Below are 26,586 nucleotides of genomic sequence, written 5' to 3'. Positions count from 1 at the left end.
AGTTCCCGTATACGGTTTCAAGTTAAAAACCGCACAGAACCGTATAGAAAACCGTATGCATTGACTTATCATTGTAAACCGTATGTCAAACGCATCATCCGGTTTAGGCCATTTTGTGTCTTATACGGTTTTGTCCGTTTTTTTATCCGTACCCAAAATGTAGTCTAGCACGTTTTTTGGTCCGAGTGAAAAATCATATTAAACCGTATACGTTTTTTTTAACATGGGAGTCAATGGGAACCGTACAGAACCGTATTTGTGTGTGTGTGGTTCCATCCGGTTTTCACCATACGGTTTTTGACTATGCACAGTTGATTTTTATTGGAATTTCAATCAAACAAGTGCAACTTTATTCAAAATTGAGTGAAAAGTTAAAAAGATATACTTTTTTTATTAAAAAAACAGATGCAACCGGACATCATTTTTCAAACCATATATAACTCTATACAGGTTGAAATTTGTACAAACATTTTGATACAGTTTAGTCAGGTTTTGAGGAATCTGTTTTTCATCAAAAACCTGATACGGGAACTGTATTGCAAAAACGTGGTGTGAATGCACCCTAACCAAGTTCATTGTAATGATTTTATGAGAGTAGACTTACATGTTAAGGAACAATATGTTATATGAATGCATTGTCTGAAACTTTCTGTGACTTTTCAGTAAATTCATATGAGTAGTAAACAGCAAATAGAAGTTAGATATATCACCAGGCACTGTTTGGCTCTAGATTAAACTCTGGGACCAAGAGAGGAAGGTCTGTGATATAAGGCACATGTACTATGTATATGACCCAGGGTGTTCAACTTCCATGCAGGTATCACAACAATGCATATACAATTCAGCAAGGATAAGAAGAATGGATGGAGCACTCACCAGGTATCAGTATAAAATTTTCAATTTATTACAGATCAAAAACGATAAAACAGTATAGCAGGGAGACAAGGTGCAGGCGGGTAGCGCTTCTCACTAAACCATTTTTCACCAAACAGAAGCACCTGTTTGGTGAGAAACGGACATCACCTATCGACGCTACCTGCTTGCACCTTGTCTTAATGCTATACTGTTTCATTGTTTTTGATATTGGATTAAATTGAAGCTTTTAAATGGATACCCGGTGAGTGCTCCATCCATTCTTATCCTTGCTGAATCGTAGTAGTCGTAATACTTTGATAACTTACAGTAAATTGCTCTGTATGGAATACTCAGATATACACGTAAATTATGAATGTCACTATAAACGAACATTTTATGTTTCATCGATCACCCAAGTGTCATATTATCCATTATTCTTGAAACTAACATTTCAGATTATTCATCTTTTATTTAGTTCAGTCCTCTATATCACCGCTGCCAAGAATCAGTAGTTTTATATAGCAAAATGAAATAACAACTACTTCGACATGCCGAAGGGATAAAAACTTCCATTTAATTGTTTCATTAACATCTGGGAAGCTGTAAAGATTATATTAAGAAATCACATGATTGGCAATTCCTTATTATGCTTCTTTTGTTTTCATTATGATAGGAAGGATTTGGTTATTATAACAGCAAAGTTCGGGGGAAGGGAGAGAAATGAAAGTATAATGATTATCATTGTCACTGGCATCATTGATAATGGTATTCATTTCACCTGTCAGTGGTTTTTATATTATGGCTTTTCACATACATAAAAGAGGTTATGAATGAAGGTGAAGAGTTAAAAGTATCTGTACTTTAATATAGATATATGTTGTGGTGGCCATCCAGCCCTACAACAATGACTTGTGGGAAGAGAATTATAGAAGACAATGGCCCTGATTTATTATTGTAAACCTGACATGTTTTGTCGGGTTATGCGCCAGATTCTGGTGCATTGCAACAGAAATTGTGTCTGCGTCAGAATTTGCACCAGAATTGAAAAATTTAAATTGAAAAAAATTTGACTATGTGTCCATTTTACTGAGAAAACATAAAATGGGGCGTGGCCATCGGGAAAAGTGAGTGTGTTTGCCAAAAAGGGAGCATGTTCCTGACTTTTTCACAAAAAAACAACATATTTATTAAGGTTTCCACAGAAAATGTAGTGGATTTAAGCTGAGGAAAACCGACAAAATCAGAGCATGTGTAAAACTGCAAAAATGTAGGGAAAAGTGCAAAATGTAGGGAAACCTTAGTTATTACCATGGGAAAAAATTGTAGGGAATTAAAACTCACAAAGAAATCTACACTTCACTCTTTGTAAATCAAGGCCAATGGATAGTATATATCATATGGAGGAATTCTATGGATTGGGTGGAAGGGATGAAAGCAATGGGTATAGTATCACAGTATATGAAGCTGAGAAAAGATATACAGTTGTGGTCAATATTATTGGCACCCGTGAGTATTAAAAACACCATATAATATACAACTAATGGCCCTTGTATTCAGTTTAACTGGTTAACGACCATGGACATGTATACTCGTCCATGTTCCGTTAACAATTGTATGACGCGGGCTCCCGACTCGAGCCCGCGTCATGCCGGCCGGCCACCATTCTTGTTGCTGGTGTCTGGCGTTAATAGTCGACATGCGGAACCCTTTTAAAGGAAGCTGTGAACACTCCCTGGTGGTCCAGTGGGGTGGATCTCCCCCCAGCAGCGCGATCACAGGGGGGCGATCCACTGTGGAGGTAGCCGGTGGGCTTACCTCTGCTGCTGCGGCAGTTCCGGCTCTCCCATTGATAAAGGAGAAAATCCCCATAGAAAACAAATGCTGCTCTGGACAGTTCCTAAAATGGACAGAGATGTCAGCAGAGAGCACTGTGGTCATGATGTAAGCAGAGATGGCTGAGTGTCCGTGGTGCGCACAGTCCTCTGTGCGGCGCTTCCAATCGTGAGGCTGGTCCAGTATTATCTGAGCGCGGTGGCAGTCGCTAACGGCTGAGGCGATGGCAGGCGCCGAAGATCGCAATGATGCCCGGGGACTGCTGGCGCTGGCGTGCGCTGGAGTTGGTATTCCTCACCGCTTTACTGGTTGGTGAACAGGACCATATACTGGAGGGCTGGAAGTTCACCTCGTGTTGCCGGCGTCTGACGTCAGCTGTAGTCAGAGCCGGGATGGCTGCACCGGGATGGTTACACCGGAATGGATCTGAACTGCTGAACCGGGTAGGTAGCAGAGTAAGAGCGCTGATAATGGTACAGTTCATAAGAGATAACTGGCCATGAGGTTTGGGCACAGTTCTTCGAGGGTAATACTATGCCAGTAGATGTGCATAAACGACTATGTCAGGATTGGAAGCGCCGCACAGAGGACTGTGCGCACCACGGACACTCAGCCATTGCGGGAACAACACCCATCGCCTGAGCTACCATTTACAGACCGGTAACAATTTCTAATATTACAGACTGTTTGCTACTGTATCTAAAAGGGACATATCTACCCTAAATACCCAGAAGAGCAACTCTTTAACATATTTGTTTGGTACAGATCTTATTCTGCTATTTTATTATCCAATGCCAGGATTATAGTTTTAACTACTATATGCCTAAATACATTGTTAGGTTGCCTTTTAATATGTATGTTCTTCTCACAAGGGCCCTGTGAGAAGTGCCTAATCTTATTTATATTTTATAATAAATATTGACTATTATTGAAGCACGATCCACGTATATCCATTTTCATTTACTCACCTAGAAGGTCCGGGCTACATTGTGTATTTTTTGGTTTTCCCTAATTTACAAATCTGTTTAACTTTCTGGCACCAGTTGATTTAAAAAAATAAATACGTTTTCCAACGGAGTACCCCTTTAATGATTCCTCCTAAAAGTCCCCTAAGGATTACTAGTAAAGTGTAAAAAAAAAAAAAAAGTTTACTAAAAGTAAAAAAAATACACATTAACCCCTTACATATTAAAAGTTCAAATCACCTGCCTTTTTCCCAAATTCCATATCAAAAATATAAAAACATAATAAAAATAAATATATGTGGTATTGCCGTATGCATAAAAGTCAGAACTATAAAAATATGATGTTAATTAAACCGCACGGTCAATGGTGCAAACGTAAAAAAATATCAATACCAATTTTAGTCACTTTGTATACTAAATACCACCCCATATACGGAAAAATAAAAAAGTTATAGGGGTCAGAGTTAGAGGACAATTTTAAACATACTGATTTTGGTGCATGTAGTTATAATTTTTTTAAAGTAGTGAAATAAAGAAAAACCTACCGTATTTTTCGCCCTATAGGACGCACCGGCGTATAAGACGCACCCAATTTATAGGTGCAAAATCTAAAAAAATTAAGATTTTGAAACCAATAGTGGTTGCCACTGTCTTGCCTCTTGAAAACGCTGTGGAGACGACGAAACATGTAGAGGCGGCAATATCGTGTTTTTAAAGTTGTGTTTGAGAGGGAATTGTAGGTTGCTGAAGAACCTTTTATTGTGGAGGTCTTTAGATCCCACTTGTACTGAAATTATCCCTCTCAGCACATTAATTTTCAATTATGTTTTTTCTGGGATTACTTTTTATTCATTGAATACAATAAAAGTTATATTTTATAAGGGGAATAATAAGAGGTGTTTTGCACCCTGGGCTATGGCCCTAGGGTTTGGATAATAGTTGAAGGTTGGCCTTTTGTGCCCCTTAGCGGGTCAATTTAGTTTAGTTCTGTGGTACTGGAGGCCTTAAACGTGTTTATAGGAAATCTAAAAATGAAATAAGAGAATTCTTATAGTACTTTAGAGTGAAATGTGTACCCAAGTGTAAGAAAACTAAGCTTGAGCTGAACAGAATGGGTTCTACAGCAGGAAAAGCACATATTCAAAAGTCAGTAAGAATCATTCAGAAGGAAACAGATTGACTGGTTTAAACTTGTCGAGCAACAAGTCCTGAACTCAATCCAATTGAAAATCTTTTGAGAGAGCTGAAATCTGCTATGGGGAAAAAGAACTGTGCAAACATTCAAGAGCTTGAGAGAATTGCAAGGAAAGAGTAATAGGAACTACTAGAACACAGGTGCAAGAAGATGCTTAACCCCTTTAGGACCAAGCCCATTTTCACCTTAAAGGGGTACTCCGACCCTAGCATCTTATCCCCTATCCAAAAAACACATGGCCTGCCATTTTGGAAACTACACCCCTCAAGGAACGTAACAAGGGGTACAGTGAGCCTTAACACCAAACAGGTGTTTGATGACTTTTTGTTAAATTCGGATGTGTAAATGAAAAAAATAATTTTTGCAGTTTTTTCCCCAAATGTTACATTTTTACAAGGGGTAATAGGAGAAAATGACCCCCAAAATTTGTAACCCCATTTCTTCTGAGTATGGAAATACCCCATGTGTGGACGTCAAATGCTCTTCTGGCGCACTACAATGCTCAGAAGAGGAGGAGCGTCATTGAGCTTTTGGAGAGAGAATTAGTTTGGAATGGAAGTCAATGTGCCATGTGCGTTTACAATGCCCCCCGTGGAGCCAGAACAGTGGACCCCCCACATGTGACCCCAATTTGGAAACTACACCCCTCAGAGAATATAATAAGGGGTGCAGTGAGCATTTACACCTCACTGGCGTTTGACAGATCTTTGGAACAGTGGGCTGTGCAAATAGACAGACACCTGTGGAGCATAAGTGCGCACTGCACCCCTTATTACATTACATGAGGGGTGTAGTTTCCAAAATGGGGTCACGTGTGGGGGGGTCCATTGATCTGGCACTATGGGGGCTTTGTAAACACACGTGGCCTTCAATTCCAGACAAATTTTCTCTCCAGAAGCCCAATGGCGCTCCCTCTCTTTTGAGCATTGTAGTGCACCTGCAGAGCACTTTACATCCACATATGGAGTATTTTCTTACTCAGAAGAAATGGGGTTACAAATTTTGGGGGGCTTTATTCCTATTTTCCCTTGTGAAAAAAAAAATTTTGGGTAACACCAGCATTTTAGTGAAAAATATATATTTTTTTCATTTTCCCATCCAATTTTAATGAAAATTTGTCAAAAACCTGTGGGGTGTTAAGGTTCACTATACCCCTTGTTACGTTTGGTGAGGGGTGTAGTTTCCAAAATGGGGTCACACATGGTTATTTAGTTTTTTTGCGTTCATGTCAGAACCGCTGTAAAATCAGCCACCCCTGTGCAAATCACCAATTTAGGCCTCAAATGTACATAGTGCGCTCTCACTCCTGAGCCTTGTTGTGCGGCCGCAGAGCATTTTACGCCCACATATGGGGTATGTCCGAACAAATTTTGGGAGTCTTTTTTTCCTTTTACCTCTTGTGAAAATAAAAAGTATGGGAAAACACCAGCATGTTTTTTTTTTTTTTTTTTTTACACTAACAGGCTGATGTAGACCTCAACTTTTCCTTTTCATAAGGGGTAAAAGGGGAAAAAGTTCCCCAAAATTTGTAGTGCAATTGCTCCCGAGTACGGAAATACCCCATATGTGGCCCTAAACTGTTTTCCTGGAATACTGTTTTCCCGGAATACCCCTTTAAGTTACAAAGCCATCATAAACTTTATTTATTTCTTTTTCAGAAATGAGTGCACGGATATTGACAGGACAACTTTTTTGTTGAATGTATTTGTACATGCTATTTAATCAGTCTCTGGCTATAAAGTTGGTGCAAATTCATTTATTCTTGCACATGTTGGCTTTTTATACTAAACAAGGGTACCAGTCATAATGACCATAACTGATTAGCAACAGTTCAGCATATTATATTGCAGTATTGGTTAGTAATTTAGTAATGAGAATAAACCCCTGCAGAAATCTAGTAACTACTGTATTACTTACTGTATTATTACACTAAAAAAAAAAAAAAAAAAAAAGATATCCAGACCCCTTTTGCACTCTTTTATTGAGTTTGCCATGCTATCTTTCTTAGACAGAGAGTTTCATAGCTTCATTTAACTAACCTTATATTTTAATAGTTTGGCACGCGGAGATGCCACATGTGATTAGGTTTATTTTTGATTATATTATGTTATTTAAAAAATTGAAAAAGAGGGTGATTCAAACTTTTATTAGGTGAGGGGCTTATTCACATTGATTAACTTTTTATACACATTTAACTTTTTTTTATTGTTCCATTAGGGTGCTGTAACATGCATTCTTGCAATTGCATACACTGTTCATAAATCAGTGTTATTGGTGCTCTGCTGCTCCAACCCGCAGAGGCTGGAGGCAGCAGAGGATCACCATCGGAAGGCAACATCAGAGGCAGGTAAGGGCCCTCCTGCTGTCCTCTCGGCTGATTGGGACAATGCGATTTCATCACAATGGTCCCAATCAGCTTCCTATGAGCTGCCAGGATTGTTTTTCTTTCATTTTAGAGGCCGCAATAAACTTCTTTGATCACGGCATCTAAAGGGTTAATGTCGGGCATTGGCCCAATCCGCGATGTCCAGCATTAACCCTGGGTCCCGGCTGCTGATAGCAGTCGGGACCCACTGGGTTTGAAGCATGCTCAGCTCGTGAGCACACTTCAAACACTGGTAAAGGGACCAGGGTGTACAAGTACACCCTGTGTCCTTAAAGTAGTACTCAGCTACTGTTCCAAACGCTGAGCAGCGGAGTACCCCTTTAAGTACCAGGACACAAGGGCGGACCCATACGCCCTGCGTCCTTAATGAATTAAGGGTATGTTCACACTGCAGAATTTCCGACCGGAGATCCCAATTAAGGCATCCATAGAGACGATAAATCTGTTCATTGTTTCTGCAGATTCCACTAGGATTGCATTGCCATCTATGAAGTCTGCATATTTCCAATGGGTCCTAGCGCCGCATATCTTTATGACCCCTAAATTAATTTGTGTCCATCTGACACCTCTTTTTCTGTTTTTCGCCATTGTGCTGTAAATAATAAACCATACTGAAGTTCATTTTTCTTTAGTTCTCCTTTTGAAAGAAAAAAAAATATATATTTTGTATTATTATTATTATACAGCTTTTTGCTATAGTGTGCCCACATCATATGCAGTAGCACTTAGGTCCCTCTTAGGCAAAGTTTTAACTTTAACACATTGGTAAATGCAGAGTGTAGAGTTCCATGATCCTTATGTTTGCTGGCATCACAGCTGTGGCCAATACACAAGGAAACAGCTTCAAGCACATCAAATTAAAACTTGTTTTTAACTGTTTTCTCTCTTTTTTATATGCGTGTGTTTTATTTATTTACTTTGTTGTGTTTATTTTACATTTGGTTTCCAGAGTGACAGGCAGACATACTTGTCAGACAGATAACATTAATTACGCCAAGTAAACATACTGCCAAGCTGCGGATTGGCGAGCTTGCTCTACACAGTTGGTGTAATGTGAAAGAATACTTATTTTCTTCTTGGGAAAAAGGAAGGAGTCAAACAAGTGCTATATAGGCCAACCCTCTGATGTTGTTAAGAGACTGTTCTCTGCATCGCTGTTTAGAAGCACCTGTCCAGAAATTTACTCAACTTAGCTTTGTTCCAATGTCACACTGTCTGGGCTTTTGAGTTCTGTGTTAGATATGCCATTAATGTCCATTAACAGCTTTATAGCGTAGAAGACAAAATTGGCTGCATGTGTGCAATGCCAGAGACATCACACGGGCAGGATGAAAGTATTGTACATCTCAGTCCACAAATGTATTGCTTCACATTGGACTGCCGTACAAAATACATTATCACCAGTGTTAAGAATTCCCCATTGCTGTTATTCCAGTGGTGCCCTCTGCTTCCTGTGATTTCCCCTTCCTGCATTAAAATGCTCGCTCACCCAATCACTGGCTGATGCAGGACTCCGCTCTGACTATTAATTGTTTCAGTGGGCAGTTTCTTCAGGTGTAGGGTAGGGTAACATGTGCCGTATTCTGCTGCATATTTGCTGCTGCATGTTTTCCTATCTATTGAAGTCAATGAGTAGCAAAATCAGCTGCCTATTTTGCTAGCCATTGTCTTCAGTGGGTAGGAAAATAGGCAGCAGCAAAATACGGAACGTCTGACCCAACCCTTACTCCTTCACAGGAACATTGGTGACTAGGTGCTGCCGGAACTGCAAATGCAGGGGATCGGGCAGGTGAGTATGGTTAATTTTTTATTTTGCATCACCCAGCATCATCATCATCACCATCTTGACTTACCCTTTAATCCTGCAAATGTATGTACATCTGGTATCATAACAACATTTCTTTTCTTATCAACACATTTTCCTGTGTATGATAATTGTCCCATTGTCTCCATAAATCGGAAGTTGCTGACTTTTCACTTGCAATATACACTGGAAAAACTCTTCCAGTAGCTGCCACTCTTCATTACATTGCAATCTCATTATCACCCTTCTTTTGGCTTGGTCTAAATGTTGTTATTAGGATTAGATTTGACGTAAGTTTTAACCTAAAGGTTGACCCAAGGGCTTTTACCAGTTGGTAAAAATTCTACATTTTGAGATGGAAGACATTTGATGGGCTGATGAATTTGCTGTTTATGTTATCTAGTTAATATGTTATTTGTTATCTAAATATTTATTTAGCAGAAAGTTTAGACAGCAATAAAATGTTACAATTTACAAATACAGTGTATAGGCTAAAATAAGTGGAATACATTTTCATAAAAATTTCTAATAATTACACAATTTGCTGAAATAGTCTTTTGTTGTTCCATCAAATTTTGCTGAATTCAATAGTACAAGCAAATATAAAACACATATTGGCCCAGAATTATCAAACTGTCTGAGAGAAAAAGTGGAGTGATTTTTTCCTCAACAACCAATCACAGCTCAGCTAATGAGCTCTGGTAAAGTGAAAGCTGAGCTGTGATTGGTTGCTATGAGAAAATCCCTCCACTTTTTCTCTCACACAGTTTGATAAATCTGGGCCTATATCTCTTAGTAATATCTCTTAATACAAAAGAATGCCATTTTCCCCGGTTATTTTTCTCTGAGATTATTAGATGACTCTCTTACAACAGTCTGCAGCCTCTTGCTCCTCTTTTGAATGCTAATCTAACATGAAATCTAAGAAAATATAATACAGTAATTTCAAATCAAAGATTTGAGCTTAGGCTAACATTAGGAGAGGAAGAGAGATGGGCTGCAGGCTGAGCTGTCAGAGAGCCATCTGTCAGAATGAGGACAGAATGGCATAGACCACCTTTAATTGTATTGTAATACATGCAAGCTGCAAATTTAGATATTTGTTTTTTAATGAAAAACCAATTGAAAATCATTTTTATTTTTAACATTAATTTTAAAAAATTTTGAAGTTATCCATAGCCTTTAACCCCTTAAGGACTCAGCCCATTTTGGCCTTTAGGACTCAGACAATTTTATTTTTACGTTTTCGTTTTTTCCTCCTCGCCTTCAAAAAATCATGACTCTTTTATATTTTCATCCACAGACTAGTATGAGGGCTTGTTTTTGGCGTGACCAGTTTTACGTTGTAATTCCATCACTCACTTTACCATAAAATGTATGACGCAACCAAAAAAATACTATTTGTGTGGGGAAATTAAAGGGGTACTCCGCCCCTGGCATCTTTTCCCCAATCCAAAGGATAGGGGATAAGATGTTGGATCGCCGCGGTCCCGCTGCTGGGGACCCCGGGGATCGCTGCTGCAGCACCTCGCTATCATTACTGCACAGAGCGAGTTCGCTCTGTGCATAATGACGGGCGATACAGGGGACAGAGCAGCGTGACGTCATGGTTCCGCCCCTCATGACATCACGGCCCGTCCCCTTAATGCAAGTTTATGGCAGGGGGCGTGACGAACGCCTCGCCCCCTTCCCATAGACTTGTATTGACGGAGGCGGGCCGTGATGTCACGAGGGGTGGAGCAGTGACGTAACAATGCTCCGGCCCCTGTATTGCCTGTCATTACGTGCAGAGCGATCTCGCTCTGCTCAGTAATGATAGCGGGGTGCTGCAGCAGCGATCCCTGGGGTCCCCAGCAGCGGGACCCCGGCGATCTGACATCTCATCCCCTATCCTTTGGATAGGGGATAAGATGTCTAGGGGCAGAGTACCCCTTTAAAAAGAAAACCACAATTTTGTTAATTTTGGAAGGTTTCGCTTTCACACCGTACAATTTACGGTAAACATGACATGTGTTCTTTATTCTTTGGGTCAATATGTTTAAAATGATACCCATGATAACATACTTTTCTATTACTGTTGGGTTTCTATTTTTTGGGGAATAAAATGTTATAAAAAAAAGCAGCTATTTTGGACTTTTTTTTTTTTTTTTAAGTTCACGCCGTTCACTGTACGACATCATTAACATTTTATTTTAATAGTTTGGATATTTACGCACGTGCCGATACCAAATATGTTTCTAAAAAATTTTTTTTACACTTTTTACTTTTTTACTTTTATTTTTACACTTTAATAGTCCCCATAGGGGACTATTTATAGCAATCATTCGATTGCTAATACTGTTCAGTGCTATGCATAGGATATAGCACTGATCAGTATTATCGGTCATCTTGTGCTCTGGTCTGCTCGATCGCAGACCAGAGCAGAAGACCCGTGAAAGGCAGTGGAGGTAGGTGAGGGGACCTCCGTCTGCCTTTCTGGATGATCGGATCGCCGCGGCATCGCTGCGGGTGATCCGATCATCCATTTTAGTGACCGCAATGCTGCAGATGCAGTGATCTGTATTGATAACGGCATCTGAGGGTTTAATGGCGGACATCCGTGCGATCGCAGATGTCCGCCATTACCAGTGGGTCCCTGGCTGCTATCAACCTGCCGCGCATGACCCAAGCATCACTCCTATGCTCGCAGTTATGTATAGGACGTAAATGTACGTCCTGGTGCGTTAAGTACCAGCTCACCAGGACGTACATTTATGTCCAGCGTCGTTAAGGGGCTAAACTGTTACTCTGCAATTAAAATACTTTTGACATGTAGCATAGATATGTCAAACGTTAAAGAAGATGTCCGGTGGTAATAAACATCCCCTATCCGCAGTATAGGGCATAAGTGTCTGATGGTGGGGGATCCGACCTCTGAAACCCCGTGTTCTCCCATACGGGTACCCAACTCAGCTCCTTTGTGTGACATTTTGCACATAGCAGTCAGCTGATACAAACACGCCCCTCCATTCATCTCTGTGGGCCATTAGGTAAGAGAGACTCTATCTTTGTGTCTATATCCATATTCTCACAAGACCACCAGAAAACATACCAAAATCTGGTGCTTCAAAGGCATTTGGAGAAATCATTTTGTTGTTGTATTTATTTCAGTGCATACTTAATTTATAAATAAATTATACATAAACAGCTGCCAAAGTGATCTGAGACTGGTCCGCATGGTGTATTGTGCCTCAGTTAGCCTGACACCTTGAACAATGAACTTAGTACAGTACTAGTAACACCCCTACATAGATGTTTTAGTTTTTTTTTGTCAGTATTTACACATCTGGAACATTGTGTACTGAATAAAAAGATCTGATTATAAACATTACTGGATCTCTATTAGTTATCTTGTGTATTATACATGTAGTATTATCATGTTTTCTATTCTTGTGCCAAGCCAAATATGCATAACATGACAGATATTGTTTTGCAGCTGGTATACTGCATCCCCTTTAAATATATGTTTGTTTAGTTTGCTATGATTATCTATTTAGCCCGGCGTGCGTCCCTCACTCATAGTGGATACCTCTGTAATTATACATCTTTACATAATTTACTTGTGACAGTAAATTGTAATTTAAGTTTCAACTTATTTGACATAATGTTTCACAGTTAAACTGTCTCACTGTATTGCACCATAATGTCCCAATTTTGTTATAAACAGTGTGAACTAAATTTTGGATGAATAAATTATATTCTCTACTATAGAATTGTATTGTTTTTTAATTTACAGTCTCTGTAAAGCATCTTTCTCAAGAAAACAATAGCTACCAATATATCTAAAAGAAATAAAATATCTAGCTTATGCTGTACCTTTTATACTGTACCTTTTATACTTGTATCCTCCCTTCTGCATTTTTGCTGCCTACATCTCCCAAGGTTTCAATGACTTTACCTGTGTAGGTCACTATGGTGTCACTCTCCTCAAGGAGAAAGTTTACCCCTTTAGTCCCACAACAAAGGCTGCTTTGTACTTACTTACGAGGGGCAAGGACTATGAGTAACTCTTTCTTCTAGGAGAAAGTCTATACTGGCTTATATTCCCCAGTCATGTTTCAAGGTTCTTTAAAGAAAACTTCCATCCTTCTTAAGGAGGGCTACTTCGCATATTTTTTCCCCAGGGGGCTTGCATGGCCTGTAAGACTCCACACACCCCTCAAGGAGAAACTTTACTCTTTTAGTCAATACATGGAGTCAGAATTTAAAGAGATTGTTATTCATTGAGACACAGACTCATTTGTTATCTAAAGGAGATCAATTGGTAATGTTATCGGCACCATCACTGGCAGCATGTTTGAGTTCTTAAGTATCAAATATTGTAATTATTGACCTAAAATTGTTTTGTAGCTATGTGGATTGGATGGAAGCTATAAAACAGCCTAAGGGCCTGTCCACTCTGCAAAATTAGTTTTCAATTGGATTCTTCTGCACTGCTCACACTGCAGAATTTTCCCCAGTGAAAGATTCAGGACCCACCAAAAGAATAAACATGATTACTTTTTCCAGAGAGAGTAATGTAGGAATGGCACTCACCCATCCAGCTGCAGGGACAGTGAATTTTATTGTGCAAAAGCAGGCAAACAACGATACAGCATCACAGGAGAGAGACACAGATAGAGATGGTGATAGCTATTTCACACATATCACATGCTTCTTCAGACCACTGGTATCACCAAAATAGCTATCTCCCGTGATGCTGTATTGTTGTTTGCCTGCTTTTTCACAATAAAATTCACTGTTCCTGCAGCTGGATGGGTGAGTGCCATTCTTACATTACTCTCTCTGGAATACTTACTGTGGACATGCCTTCTATAAACTGAGCACTGCTCACGGACAGGAACTGTTTTTGATATCTACCCTTGCTCACCTGTATGGTTGCTGTCACGGCTCAGCTGTGCCGAATGCTTTCTCTATCTCTGTGCAAACATGATTACTTTATATGGTGTCTAGCTGTGCTAATTACATGCAGGTGTGGAAGTCTTACTTACCTGTTCTTGCTCCCAGCAGTCAATGCGCATGAATAAGGGGGTCCGCCCCTGAAACGTTGTGCCATGACTGGTGGAACTACTGTTTATGCTGTCAAATTCTGCTGCTAAATATGCTGCTATGAAGTCTTTTCAAGACGATTTGAAGTGCAATATGAAATAAATGAAAAAAGGAAATAAATCCGGAAGAATTTTCCAAAGAAATCATGAGTTATGATTCAATTTTTTACTCACTTTCATTGATTTACTTGGCGTGTGGTCAGCATATGTTTGCCCTACACATGTGTTTGATTTAATATGTATATTCAGCATTATATGCCATAAAGTGCACAGTGCAAATAAACAAGTACAGAAAAAGGTAGCTAGTATAGCAATAAGGTGCACTAAGTCTCAATAATTACACCAGACCTGCATGTGCTACCCCTGCAGTACTGATATAACCCTAGCTTATTTATCTAGCAATCTCAATGGTAGAAAATGCATTAGCAACAACTTTGCTGAATAAAATGATAGCAAAACTGTCATGGAAGCTAAAATATGGTGGGTAAATACTAGATGGAGGATCAGAGGTAAGAACACCAAAATGTTCAGAACATGGTCATGTGCCCCTACCAGTGACCCATGTGTTCTGTTGCCCTGCAGCAATTTCCACAGGGGCTGAGGCGCATCAGTGCTGGGGTCAGTAATTGGCTGATTGGGCAATTCCTGAGGGGTCAACACATTATAGAAACCAGAATGCAGCAGTGGGTGGCTGGGACCAGGAGATGTAAGATTAGAAGCGGCAGGGGATTGAGACTGAGATGAGGGGATTGAGATGAGTATTGTTTCTTTTTATTTTTATTTCACCCTAAATCACTTGCTAATATTTTTATGGTTCTAGAATACCCCTTTTAGCCTTCAGATGCTTACAAGTTTGCAGTAAAGGCCTTTACAGATCAACAAATAGTTGTATGTGTTTTGTTCAATTGCAGTATATCTACGTTTTGTGCCCACTTTATGAAGTTTAACTGCGTTTTCAACTTTAAGGAAAAGGAAGGTACAGCACATCCAGTGATTACTTCCAGCAAATGAGCGCTGTTTAAGTTTAAAACTTACCTTGTCAGATACCGTCAATCTGTCAGACTGTCTAAGTGTCTTCCTGACTGAGGAAAGATCAATATCTCAATGATAATAGCACTTGCATTTTGAAACAGTTCAGTGAAGCTGAACAGCTTCTTCTGTGATCTTTCCATTGTGCCTGTATACACTATCCTTGTTATAAACACTATGGCTATGGCTATGAATGCCCTTTTACACAGGAAAGATCTCACTTAAAGTTAATTTAGTCAGAAAACAGTGTTATTTCCCTGATTAAAAGATAGTCCTGAGCCAGGTTCGATGTCACACATTTGGTGGAGCTGTCCACTAATCCAACCTTTTAGGTCTAGAGTGGGTGAAGCCATTCATGAAATACCTGACACCCAACTTCCTAATGCCACTGGCCCCCAGTTCTGTCCATCCTACTGGGCTCAACACGGTCCATTCATCAGTCACTGTAACACTTTCTCCTTCTGGTGGCGAGACAGGTGATTACAGACTGGTTTACTGTAATTACTAATATCCACTGTATGGAGGAACTTCTAGCAGATTCCCATAAATGTTCAGTTCAACATTAATTTTTATGGCGCCCATAGACAGAACTCATTCAAACCAATGCTTATAGTATGATGTATTCTTTCTAGACCGCTGATCTCTCCTGTTATCCCACCTATTACTTGTCTTTCTCTCTCTGTGATGTCCCATTACCTTTTACTTCTTCTTGTCCCTCATATTAGGGGAGATTTATCAAATCTAACCAGTTGCCCATAGCAACCAATCGATTGCTCATTTTATTTTCCAGAGGCCTTGTTAAAAATTAAACAAGTAATCTGATTGTACTCCCTTGAAAAAAAAAATGTAATCAATTGGTGCCAGAAAGTTAAACAGTTTTGTAAATTACTTCTATTTAAAAAGCTTAATCCTTCCAGTAATTATCAGCTGCTATATGCTCCACAGGAAGTTCTTTTCTTTTTGAATTTCCTTTCTGTCTGAACACAATTCTCTCTGCTGACAACTCTGTCCATGTCAGGAACTGTCCGGAACAGGATAGGTTTGCTATGGGTATTTGCTCCTACTCTGGACAGTTCCTAAAATGGACAGAGGTGTCAGCAGAGAGCACTGTGGTCAGACAGAAAGGAAATTCAAAAAGAAAAGAACTTCCTCTGGAACATACAGCAGCTGATAAGTAAAGGGGTTAAGATATTTTAATAGAAGTAATTTACAGATCTGTTTAACTTTCTGTCACCAGTTGATTTAGAAAAAAAATTATTTCCAGTGGAGTACCCCTTTAAGTAACAGGACAGGGAGATTATAACTTTGAGACATAAAAAACTTTTTCAACAAGACATTCAGTGTGTGCCCCTCAGGTGCTGAACACAAGCTCCTAATCCTATGGCGGCCCATTGAGAGGACCGGAAGACCAACCCATCAGAAATCAGGCCAATTGGGCAGGTGGTCAGTCCATGACTGCTATGTTATTTAGCACTGGTAAATACAAAAGGATTTTCAAGGTAATGTCTTGGCAGTGTAATTCCTTTTTGAAGTCCTTCAAACTGGAAATTCATTTAGAAGTGAAGTTCAGAAAATTGTATGTATTCCAAAACATTTCTGCAGTGTTAACCCAGAGAGAAATACATGATATTCTTCTTATTAATCAGTTAATGCTCTTCAATCTCTGGATTTCTCCCTTTTTAATAGCGCTCTATTTGTGTGCAAACACTATGCAAAGAATCAGTTCACACTTTTCTGCATTTTGTAGTTTACAACATAGTTACCATGTATATGCGTTTATAAGTGTCTTGTTGTATATCGCCAGTCAGAATAACATTCCACTAATCACTCAGATACTAATGAAAACTAAAACCAAATGCAAATGTATTAAATATCTAAACAATGGTCAGCAGCTTGACAAGGATAAATCACTGCAGAATGTCTAGCGCCCGGAGCAATATCCATAATGCATTGAAATTTTAGAGGAAGTTGGGCAGTTACCACTCAGTAGTTTGTACTTGTTTTTTTTTTCAAAAGGATACAGTACAAAATGGAAACATTTAATTCTTTATTGCAAATGATCAGTTTTTCTCATGCTTTGTTTTAACTAAAATAAACATGTCCTCCTAAAATGTTAAACAAGAAGACTTTGAAGGGCGGTCAAAATAATCAGTAGTACATTGAAATATCTGCACTTTAGATATGGCTTTTTGGTGCTTTTAAGTTCAGAACAAACTTTTTGAAGTCTCTTATCGTCTGGACTCTGGGTTTTAGTTGTGTGTTTAAAACCATATAAGAAAATATGTACAATGTACTAAAAAGCCTGTTTTTTTTATGTGGTTTAAAGGCATTCTGAAAAATGTATTTAATTCTTTTAAAGTTATAGCATTTTTAAACGTTCCTACTATCTTCTGTGATATGAATACTTCTTTTTATGACTGTTTTGTACTGTTTATTCTTCAAATATATATGATTTTGCTTATGCCTTTGAAGTACAGTATGGTTTTATTTATTATAACTAATGTTCGCAATTGATCACTCCACCATTTACCTTATATCTCTATATAGCTGAAAGGCTTCCACTGAATTAAAATATTTATAAGAATGATATAGCTTTTATATCCCAAGGCTAGCAATTTCTGGCTCTATATTTTTAGCTTAGAAAGCATGTGCCTTAGTGCTTTTCCAATGTTCAAAGGGAAATGAGGACAGACACGTGCACCTGGCGCACTTAAGAAAGTGAACTTAATTTTTTGATGTATATGGTAGTATTAGTGTAAAAAACTGCTGATTCTTCAAACACTGTAATATCATTCTGCTCTAGAAAAAAAATAGAACACTCCTGTAATATACAGAACATGAATGAATTGTTTCTACCCCACAAAATGGTGGTACTTAGAGTGGCCTACAGGTATAAAGATGTAGGATATCCAGACTTCTAAAATGGAAAAAGGGCATTTCCCTTGGTTAGGTTGGGTCTAAAACTAAAAATTAGGATTGTGTTGTTGGAGTTGGGAAGAAAAGAGCAGCTTTCACTCTCAGGGATTGCCATGTCTTGGGTCTAAGAATGTCGGCACAGGAGAAATTGTAGTGTAGATTTTTTTAAACTGGCTGAAGCCAGCTTTATTAGTAATTGTGCACTAAATAGTGCACGGAATACAAAACAAAACCTGCTCGACCAAGCCCTCTCTTAACAGAGATCTGTCAGTTGTCTCCTAATAAGCCTAACCAACTCCTAGCAGAAGTGGAATATATAGTATCTAACATGAGTGTAATGTGAGTGAGTTCATCCCTCACATGCTTGTACATATTTTATTATATATTTTTTATGTGAGAACACTAAAGAAATGACACTGCTAAAATGTAAAGTAGTGAGTGCACAGCCTGTATAACAGTGTTTAATGTCGTGTCCCCTCAAAATAACTCAACACACAACCAATAATGTCTAAACCTTGACAACACAATTCTTCTCTTTATTGTACATATAATGACAGGTCCTAAACAAGTGCTTGTCTCAAGAATCATACTGAATACAGGAACTAATCAAACACCTGATTTGTAAAGATTTCTTCCCCTATATCTAAAAAAAAAGTTTTTAAAGAAATTTGTTCCATTCATTACTTATTTCTCACCCATGTACTGTCATATAACTTGTGCTTTCAATTGGCTTTTATAGCTTGAATAGTTGTGTTAAGTATGGTTAAGATTGGGTAAAACTTAATTTATGATATGTGGGAGGAGAGCTACAGGAGACATGACATTTCTTTGTTTTTCAGTACAATCTACTTAAAACCTGTGTGTGAAAATGAATTCCAGTACAATTAATTCCAGTAAGTGTATTCAGTATTCTAACACCTCTGTCACTGTCATGATATGGGTGGAAAATAATGCTGTTGAGCAGAAGGGCAAAGCATATGGACTAGCATTTTAAATAGACCGAATAGCGTATCTGTCAATGGAGCCTTGATCAGATGTTGTAGAAAAGGATTCATAGTCACAGCCTTTTATAAAACAATATTCAAAAATATATTTTGTTTGTCATATATTCACCTATAGGAAAGAAACTTGGTAGACCTGTGTTTAGCTGCAGGCCTGTACTATGAAGCCATAGGTACTCTAAAAAAAAAACTTTAAAAAATGGGCTGCAGATGTCCCGATATATACCTTAAAATATAACTTTAAATAAAATTGAATATCAAACAAGATCCCAATACAAAACAACATACTATAATGGTACACATAAACTGTGTAGGACAGACTCCAAAATTATATATAATCATTATGAACCTGACGAAGAGGGGTGTCCCCTCGAAACACGTTGTTCCATACCAGAAATAAAGCCTTTATTAACCATTTCGGCTCTGTGTCCAACCTCAGGTGTGTGCCTATCCAGCTACAAGTCAGATTTTCATCGGACAGCTGGCTAGCCCTGCCAGGCTACCCAGATTCCACATCTGTCTACCCATAATATATATACAGTACATTCCACTTACACTTATCAGCTATAAGTTTAACCCCTTAACGACACCGGACGTAAATGTACTTAACGTACCAGGACGTACATTTAGGTCCTATACATAACCGCGAGCATCGGAGTGATGCTCGGGTAATGCGCGGCAGGTCCTGGCAGCCAGGGACCCGCCGGTAATGGCGGACATCCGCGATCGCGCGGATGTCCGTCATTAACCCCTCAGATGCCATGATCAATACAGATCACGGCATCTTCAGCATCACGGTCACTAAAATGGATGATCGGATTGCCCGCAGCACTGCCGCGGCAATCCGATCATCCAGCATGACAGCCGGAGGTCCCCTCACATGCCTCCGCTGCCTTCCACAGGCCTTCTGCTCTGGTCTGTGAGGATAGGGGGTAAGATGTCAGATCGCCGGGGTCCCCCCGCAATATAGCAAGCAGCACCCACCTGTCACGCCCCCTCCCATAGATTTGCATTGAGGGGGCGGGGCGTGACGTCACACGGGGCAGAGTCGTGATGTCACGATCTTCCGTCCCCGTGGTCAGGAGGAATTAGCCTGAGAGCCTCCAGCGCTTCCGAAGCAGCTACAGGTGGGTGCTGCTTGCTATATTGCGGGGGTCCCCAGCGGGGGGACCCCGGCGATCTGACTTCTTATCCCCTATCCTTTGGATAGGGGATAAGATGTCTAGGCGCGGAGAACCCCTTTAATGATTCCCAGCAGAACATTGCCCTGAGCAAACTAATTCATAATGTTAAGCCACCTTCTTTTGTTGCTCAATGGTTCAGGCCTAATGCTCACATGCCCCTTATAGGGACTTAGCAGTGTACAAGGATCAGCATTGGCACTTTGACTTTATGCAGCAATCTGTGATGTAATTTGTGTCTAACACCTTTCTACGATAGCCAGCATTACATTTTTCAGAAATTTTAGCTACTGTAGCTCTTTTGCAATTAGACCAAGTGTGCCAGTCTTTGTTTCCAATGTATATGAGCCTAAGGTGCCCTTAATCCTGTGACCAAGTTACTGGTTATTCTATGTTGAACCACTGCATACTGAAATGACCTGCTGTTTTGGAGGTGTTCTGACCCATCACAGTGCCTTGATCTTTGCAAAGCCCTCAAATCTTTATGCTTCCATATTTATCCTTCTTCCAACACGTCGTCTTGATTGAAGAATTGATTACTTACTTGCTGCTTAATATATCCTACACCTTAAGAGGTGCCATTGCAAAGAAATAAAGAATGTTGTTAACTTAACCTAAATACATTTTGTTTGTTATTTTAGCCCGTTATTTCAGGGTTTTTTTCGTGCACATTATTGGTCATGGTTTCTTTATATCTTATTTTTTTTCTTATTACTTATGCGACCTAGAAGGTACCTGGAGTTCTGTCCAGATGTTTGTTTTTTTACAACCCACTGCACTTGATCCTGGGACTACTAAAACACGATAATGACTACTTCCGCCAAAGTGGAATCTTTGCTGTCAGTAGTAGTTGTGGCTTCTCCACAACCCATATAGGTGTTAAGATTTTTTAATAGAAGTAATTTACAAATCTGTTTAACTTTCCGGAGCCAGTTGATATATATAAAAAAAGGTTTTGCCTGGAATACCCCTTTAACCTGTCACTGATTTTAATGCTAGGGCAGAGCAGTGTATATACCAGTGCATAATAATAAATGTATTATCAGCAAAGCTCTCCATAGAAATCAATGTACATACAGCATATATATGCTTATATATTACAATGCATGTGGATGAACAAAATCTTGCCTTAAAGAACCATCAATAAGATTTTAGGGACCAAGTTATAACTTAAGTGCAGATTCTCACAAAATTCCCGGTAATTTCTAAATTAACTGCATTTTTATTTCTCTATCATTGATCCACCTCCCGTCCCCAGATCATCACTCTGGTTGTATGTATTAATATACTATTGGCCAGTTGGCCCCATTGGGACTTGAAGTTACATAACCGCTAAAATCTAATGCTGATTTGCAAAGCTAATTATCCACTACTCGTTTACAAGCGTTCTTCAGGCCTGTATCATATTATGTCTCACAGACCTTATAGACCTTTGTTTAGATATGTATAAAACAATTCATTTATTGGTATGCATTAAAAATCAGGAATTGATTCTTATTGTTACTATGCACTTGTGACAAACAAAATAGATAAATATTAATACCACAATACACAATGTAGTCTATAGTCAGTCCTGACCAATAGTCATTCAGTTAACGATATTAAATAAGGTGAATAGATGTGTCTGGTCAGTCTTCCAGACTGTATGTCCCTTGGTAATAGCCCTTTACTCACACTAGCCCAATTGGCCAACAAAGAGCAAGAAAAGGGGGAGGGAGACAATAACCTTCAACATTGGGTATCAATCAAAACTTATAACACCTCTTGTGAAAATAAGTGAGAAACAACATTACAGACTGTTGTCCTATAGTTCCGACGCGTTTCCCCCCATCTGGTGTTGCGGTTTCTCAAGGAACTTTAAACAGTCCAATGATAATGGACAGATGTCACAGTGAGGCTGGCTGATAGATTGCGCCAATAAACCTCATATGTTGATAACCCTCAGATTGGTCAGACGTGCACCCCGGTCAGTGTGTATCAAAATACGTCTTGAGATTGACTCTTTGATACATCAGTTGTTTGTGCTGCTCTGTATCATATTACACACAAACAGTTATCTTTATATAGGGTTTTTTTTTCTTATATTTTTCAATATTTTTTTCCTTTTTGTAGATTCATTGTGGATTGAAAATAAAAGATCTATCATGGCTACTTTAGGATCAGCAGTAGACTTCACTTGGATAAAGTATGAGTAGGAAGATAAGCTAAAAGTAGGTCAGCTGGGAAGATACTCTTGTGTTAGTCTAATAAAGATCTGCTTGTATGAAAAGAACACATTTTGCAGTAAACAGAAAGATGTTTATCATTTAATGGGAATTTTGTAGATGTTTTCGCATTCAGTTTCTCTCATTTTTTACCCTTCTATGATGATTAAGTGTAATCTTAGTAATGTATGGTTTTGCCTCTGTTTTTGGCATCTTTGAAAGCATGTATTTGTGGTTAAGAAATGGTCTATAGTCAGGAGCTCAGTACTGAATGATGAGAATAGAATTATAAGGATTGGTCTGTCTGGTTAACCTCTTAAGGACGCAGGTCGTACTTGTACGCCCTGCACCCAGTCCCGGTATATAACGCTGTGTCACGACGTCATAGTGGGTCGGTCCCTGCGGCTAATGAAAGCCGGGACCCTGGGCTAATAGCGTGTGGCACAACGCACTATTAACCTTTTAGACGCAGCATTCAAAGTTGATCACCGCGTCTAAAGTAACAAAAATACACTACCGGCAGCTCAGTCGGGCTGATCAGGACTATCGCAGTGAAATCGCGATGTCCCAATCAGCTAGAACGCGGCCTTACCTGCCTCCGTCGCGTCCGATCAGGGGAAATCCAGGCTTGAACAATCGACCGCCGATAACACTGATCATCTCCATGTTAATGCATGGGGTGATCTGTGTATAAGATCAGTATGTGCAGTGCTATAGCCCCTAGAGGGGGCTATAGCACTGCAAAAAAAAGGGTGAAAAAAAGTTAATACAGATCATTTAACCTCTTCCCTAATAAAAGTAAGAATCACCCCCGTTTTCCCATTTAAAAAAAACCTGTGTAAATAAAAATAAGCATATGTGGTATCGCCGCGTGCGGAAATGTCCGAACTATAAAAAATATATTGGTAATTAAACCGCACGGTCAATGGCGTACGCGGAAAAAAATTCCAAAGTCCAAACTAGCGTATTTTTGGTAACTTTTTATTTCTTGAAAAAATGTATAAAGAGCGATCAAAAAGTCCGATCAATACAAAGATAGTACTGATAACTGCTAGTACTGATGACTAATGTCACTGCAAAGTACAATTGGTGGCACAAAAAATAAGCCATAATATGAAATTTTGGGTGCAAAATTGAAAGAGGTATGATTTTTAGAAGGTGATGAGGAAAAAACGAAAATGCAAAAACAGAAAAACCCTGAGTCCTTAAGGGGTTAAAATCTCCATAGTTCCTATCATGTGGCTTGGAATCAATGTTTAAACCTTCATATATAATTTCCACAAGGACGTGTGGATTTTCTGTCACATCCATCAATGTATGGCTTGTCAAGCTAATTATCATATACGGCTTATAGAATATATTATTCCACTACATCACAGAAAAGGACTCACATGTCTTTTTTTTCCCTTTACTCTGCAGCTGTCTGCAGCATGATCATTGTGCGTCCAGCTGCAGGCACTAGGGATGTTCCGATACTATTTTTTTTTATTTAAAATGTCATGTGACATTTTTTTACTCCTTAAGGACGCAGGGCATACCTGTACGCCCTGCGCCTGCTCCCCTGAGCCCAAGTCAAAGGAGAGTGGTCCCGGCGGCTATCAGCTGCAGGTACCCATGTCTAATGCCAGACATCCCCGATCGCGGTGATGCCCAGCATTAACCCCTTAGACACTGCGATCAATGTTAATAGCGGCATCTAAAATAAAGAAAAGCAGTCTCAGCAGCTCAACGGTAAAACCGTGGTGTCCTGATCAGCTGAGGGGATGGCGGGAGTGCCCTTACCTGCCTCCTTGCCATTCAATTGGTGGCTCGATGCTCCAGTAAGCCATAGCAGCCTAGAGCAATCGTGCACATTTTCACATTTACTATTATTATTTATATTTCTTTACACACTTTTTTCACAATTTTTTAATCCCATAGGGGACTATTACATGCAATTTGTAGATTGCATACACTGATCAATGCTATGCCACAGCATCATCAGGTCCCACCAGCAGGTATTGGATTAGTGTCACAGAGTGTGCTCCGGTCCCCTTCCCCGGACCGGAGCGCCCGATCCCTCGGCCTACTGCCTCGGGATCCCAGCGTCCCCCGGTCAGTCACACTGACCGGGAGCCCGGGTTCCCTTGTGTCGGGGACGCGGCTGCCGTGACGGCTGGTCCCCGTTCACACGCCGCGTCCCTATTCCACTTACCTGGCTCCCTGTGCCGTCCACCTCGGCCTCCCGGCATGCACGGCCCCGCTCTCTAGGGCGTGCGCGCACCTTCAGTAAATTTAAAAGGCCAGTGCATCGGTAATTGGTGCGCTGGTTCCTCACTTCCCCTGTCCTTCCCAATAAAAGGCACCTGCCCCTTCCTGCCCTTGCCGGATCTTTGTGCCCTAGTGCCTCTGAGAAAGCGTTCCATATTGTGTGTATTGCCTTGCCTGTTGTCGAACCCGTTGCTACCGCCTACTCGCCTTTGAACCCTTGCCGCCTGCCCTGACCTCTGCTACGTCCGACTACGCTCCTGCCTGCTCCCTGTGTACCACGCCATATCAGCCGCCAGAGAGGTCGAGTTGCTACTGGAGGATACGACCTGGTGGTTACCGCCGCAGCAAGTCCATCCCGCCGTTGCGGCGGGCTCTGGTGAAAACCAGTAACCACTTAGAACCGATCCTCTGGTACAACCCGCGCCATTGCCTCTCTGGTCCAGAGGATCCACTACCAGTCCTGCCGGTACGTGACAATTAGGCATGAGGAACATTTGCTTGAGTACAAGTACTTGAGGAAATGTCCAGTATTGGTACCGATACCAGTGTTGGTATCAAGACATCCTTAGCAGGCACCCTTGGCAAGCAGCTGACTTTGCTAAGGGATACCTTGTCTGGCTAAACGTTTGCCCTGTGTTGGTCACTGCAGGGTTAATATAGTATTACATGGTGGACACTTAGATAATTTACCATCCAGGCAAAAATTGGACAAATTGAGTTCCCCCGCAGTACATATGAAGTCTTTGGATTTAGCTATAAACACTAGCATCAACAACAATCAACAAATGTGTTCTATTGTTCCAGTACGTTGCTTGTTTTTATATGAAAGCACAGCTGATCAATTGAATAAAAACCTTTATGAAAAAAATTAAAAATGTGCTTCTCCAAAAGTGTCCTGACTGTATGGGTCAATGTACTTATTTTTTTATAACTTAGGGATACCCACGAATACATGACCTCCTACCCTTTAGTGTATATTTACATGTGGAAGATTTGATACAGAATTTACACCAACACTCCCATTTATCTGAATAGGGGTTGCAGAAATCCATGTGCATACTGTAAAAACACTATATCTATATATGTATGGAACAAATTTTCAGTTGCAGAAATTTTTACAACAAATATGCTTTATGTGTTTGAAAACACTGCCTTACACCACATAATACTTTGAGAATAACCAGTTTTTTCATGAAGGAATTTCTGCATTTGCGCTTACTGAAAAAATCATACTAAGAAAATAAATATGCACGCCTAAAATATTATGAGAATTATTAGCATTTTTTTTTTTTATTATTACTATTTGCAGTGAAGTTTGAGGACAATATAACTTGGGAATGCTAACTACTTAAATGATTAAACCACAGATTTTATTTTCTGGTTTTATTACTTTATCAACACATTTTTTTTTTTTTAGCATACAGAAATTTTTTATCTGTCATTAAGACATAAGGCTTCAGCAAAGTTCATAAGAGATCTATTTAGTCTAATTAAACATTAAATGAGAATAAGATTAATCCCTTGATATTAGCAGAATGGACAAGAAAAGATTATTAAGTCTCTCGTCTTCTTGTACATTGGTTTCTGTGGGCAATCATGCCTCTTTCAAAAATGTCAGACAACAGTTTTGGTTTTTACCCAGCACTGGACTGGTTGCTATGTGCAAAAAACAAATATCAAAGGGATCAGTCTCATGTTTCCTAAACCACATCTGACATAAAACAGGGTCAAAGCATCCCCCTTATTGCAATCATCTTTGATTCTCTGTAAAGCATGAATTTGATTTACTATGCAGTATTTTAAAGACAGGCCAGAAACAGGACTTTGATTCACCAGGGCTGCCCCAGTTGTGCTCTCCCAGCCTTGCTGAGCTTGGTTGA

The 26,586-nt window shown here is 39.7% G+C and overlaps 1 protein-coding gene across 7 annotated transcripts in view; it reads left to right on the top strand.

Moving 5' to 3' along the window:
• Nucleotides 1-26,586, top strand: part of RGS6 (regulator of G protein signaling 6) — a 536,396-nt gene that overhangs the window by 209,898 nt on the left and 299,912 nt on the right. The window contains exon 1 of one of the 7 annotated variants that reach the window (XM_056545778.1): nucleotides 22,365-22,462. The exons of the other annotated variants lie outside the window; for them this stretch is intronic. The gene's annotated coding sequence lies outside the window, so the exon portion shown is untranslated. Of the gene's footprint in view, nucleotides 1-22,364; nucleotides 22,463-26,586 lie in introns of those variants that run through there. 7 annotated transcript variants of the gene reach the window in all.

Source organism: Hyla sarda, chromosome 11 (assembly GCF_029499605.1).
Source record: "Hyla sarda isolate aHylSar1 chromosome 11, aHylSar1.hap1, whole genome shotgun sequence".
NCBI classification, from domain to species: Eukaryota; Metazoa; Chordata; class Amphibia; order Anura; family Hylidae; genus Hyla; species Hyla sarda.
Note: the sequence above shows the minus strand (reverse complement) of the source record. Positions and strands in the feature narration are given on the sequence as shown.